This window comes from Pinus tabuliformis, chromosome J (assembly GCF_031772625.1).
Source record: "Pinus tabuliformis cultivar Carrire ecotype Pingquan chromosome J, CPIR1, whole genome shotgun sequence".
In the NCBI taxonomy this organism is placed as follows: domain Eukaryota; kingdom Viridiplantae; phylum Streptophyta; class Pinopsida; order Pinales; family Pinaceae; genus Pinus; species Pinus tabuliformis.
The window spans coordinates 345399892-345403501 of NC_142295.1; positions in this window are offsets into that span (position 1 = coordinate 345399892).

Sequence of the window (3610 nt, forward strand, 5' to 3'; positions counted from 1 at the left end):
CCTGTGGATGATATAGTGTGCTCTTCTGATGATACACCTGAAACGTTTCCGTCAGCGCATTGATCATTTCATTCAGGAAGTGTGTACCGTGATCACTCATCAAGATCTTTGGACATCCAAATTGCGTCAATACATGTTCAAATAGAAACTTCGCGGTAGTCGCGCCCGTGCAGTCCTTCACTGGCTGCACTTATGCCCAATGATTCAAATACTTCATTGCAGTGATAATATACATCACGCCTGTCTTTCCTTGAGGTTTAATGGGTCTTACAAAATCTATTTCCCATTTTTCAAAAGGTTGCAATGCCATTTGTGGGTTGAAAGGCATCTCGTCCCTTTGCAATGGCCTACCTGTTCTCTGACATACATCGCACACCTTGTGATATTCTTTTGAATCCTGATGAAGGGTTGGCCACCACAAACCCGTGCATAGAATCTTCTACATGGTTGCTCTTCCTGCATAATGTCCTCCCGCAACGCCCCCATGAGGATCTGCGAGGATGTTGTTTCATTCAAATTCAGGTATGCAATATTTCATCATTCCCCATCTTGTATATATGCCCAGCAATGACAGAGAAATCTGTCGTGCGCACCACTAATTCCTTCTTTTGCTAGATAGAGTATCCTTCCGACGTAGTTCTAGTTGTTAGAAAGTGAATTATATCTTCAAAATGTCCATCCACTATGCGCACAGCAAAGAGTTATGCGTCTAGTAATCCTTCCTCCAAAGTAGTAGGTTCCTCCCCAGTCTCAATGCGCGATAGGTGATCTAATCTCGCGTTCAATCGTCCAAGCTTGACAACAACTTCAAAATCATATTCTTGGAATAATAAAAGCCATTTGTAGATGTGCCCCCCAACACAGGCTTATTGACCAAGTATTTTAGTGCAGAGTGATCTGTATACATCTTAAAGCGACCTCCTAGCAAGTAATTTCGATACATCTGGAGTGCATACACCATAGCTAGCCCTTCGCGCTTAGTGGTGGAATAATTTTTCTCTACTTTGGATAATCTGCAGCTTGCGAATGCGATAGGGTGGTCCAAGCCTTCTCCGCCATCCTATGTTAATACTGCTCCTAGCATTATACATGACGCATCAACATCTACATGAAATTCTTTCTTCCAGTCCGAGAAGACAAGAATCGGCGCAGTAACCATATTTTCCTTTGATATATCCAATATTTTCTTACAGTCATCGTTCCAGTAGAATGTTACATCCTTCTTCAACAATTTTTCCATTGGTGCAGTGATCTGGGCATAGCCTTTGATAAATTTTTTGTAATATCTCGTATGTCATAGAGTAGTGCACAACCGTTTCACACTTCTTGGCACTTCCAAGTTTATAATCACTGCGATCTTTGCGGGGTCTACCATCATCCCTTGTCTACAAACCACGTGCCCCAATAGGTTCCTAAAAGGAATGAGAAACACACACTTCTTAAGGTTGAGCGCAATTTGGTATATTCGACAGGCATCCAGCATCAAGCGCAAGCTCACTACATGGTACTTAACCAGCCCAAATATAGTCCAGTCATTAAAATAGACCTCCAAGAACTTATGAATATATTCCTTAAATTCTTCAAAAACCATGTGTGAAATGATGGTCACTGCATTCTTCAATCCAAATGTCATAACAGTATATTGAAGGCAACCCCACTCAATCGCAAAGGTTTTCTTGCTCCTATCCTCCATTGCAATTTCGATTTGGTGGTACCCAAAGAACCCATCAGTGAAAGAATATGCTTCCTAACCACCTACATTGTCCAACACTTCATCCGTGAATGGAGTTGGGAATGGATCATGCACACAAGAGTCATTCAATTTTCTAAGATCCACGCATATCCTTATCTCATCCTTGTGCTTCTTCTCTTGCACCACCATTGGGCTTACCCAATCAGATTCTTCCATCGACTCAATGATGCCTGCCGCAAGTATTTTGTCTAGTTCTACGTGGACCTTCTCCCTATATTTCAGATTTAAGTGGTAAAGCCTCTTCTTAACTAGCTTCGCGTCAAGTTTCAACATGATCTTCATCACTCCTAGATCTCTGATTATTCATTTCAAATCCATAAACTTGGTTGGGAATAAGTCCTGATACTCGGGGAGCAATTCAGCAACCTTATCCATCGTCACGTCGTACCAATAGTCTCTAATCTTTATGAACTTAGGTTCTACCTCTGTACCAATATTCACCTGCTTAGTTTTCACTGGCATGGTTATATAAGGATTCTCAATCTATGGTCCTTGAACCTGGCGGTGGCCTTCTGCTTCTGGAATGTTAATATTTCATGGATCCTCATCCTCCTCTTCAATAGTTACATTATAACATTCCAACACGCAACTCAGTTGAGTAGCCCATTCAGGCTGTGTCAGGTCTAAAGGATCGTGGGGGATCCTAAAGATGGCTGCTTTCACCTCTTGTAGTGCTTCTTCAATATCATCAAACCCATCCTCAAAACTAAATGTCATCATGAACCCTTTGCGTAGGATATCCCATTCACATGTCCCATGGTGAAGTTTTATTTTTACATACCAATTCATTGGAATAACATCCAAGGTATGATAGAATAGGTAAACCCACTCAGGTAGTGGCTTTTCTCCATATGCCTGCGTCTACTTGGCCAGATGCATGTGCGGATCATCCTGTCCATTTTACTTGTCTTTCAATCGCACCTTATGCTTCCCAAATCATACTCGCATCATTCTCTTACATTCACGCCAATCATCAAAGTTGCCTTTGTGTGTACCCCACCATCTCGCAGGCGTAGCACGCAATACCCAGTCCAAGGCTTGGAAGTGTTGCTTTTCCAGCACCTCCCTTTCAAATTCATCCAAGAAGGTATCTACCTCATTTATACCATCATAAGTAGGCAGATCTCTTACTTCTGTGGACACGTAGCGCAGAAACCTTGTCATCATATTGCAGTTCAACATAGTTACTTTGTGTAACTGATTCTGCGAACATTCTATTTCTTCATTAGAATCCGAAGTGCAGGAGCTCTTACACTCCCATGTGATCTGCCCATCCACAGTGGGATTCACCTAGTCTTGGTCTCGTGCTGTTATCTTATAGATACAGTCCTGATCATCATCACTTTCATAGTCGCGGACCGGCTCTATATAGCACGATCCTTTAGCAGGGTCCAGGGGTATAATTACACGCATTGACATTTTCTCAAAGATCATTTTTCACTTCTTTAGATTGATTACCCCATTCATATCATTGGCCTAGTCAATTCCTAGGAGCACAGGGTAGGGATTGCTGTCATCAACAATCTCTATCACTTCAAAATCTGCCAGCATGCTCTCTCCCTAAATATCCATAGTTATTCCCTACAATCGCCCCATGGGTATTATTTTCTATTGATTCTCCATCCTTAGCTAAATTGGAGACCATTGCAGGGTGGGTCTCGCCATTTGTTCCCATGTCTATTTCGATAGAACATTCTCATCTGATCCCAAATCCAGAATGAATTGATCCATCTCATATTCTTCGATCTATGCGGTGAGTCTCATTTCATGACCTGTCCTTGTTTTATGCTTTCCAATCTTTTGGACTACGTGCGGTTCTCCTGGTGTGGTCCCAACACATCTGTTAATGAGCACCTG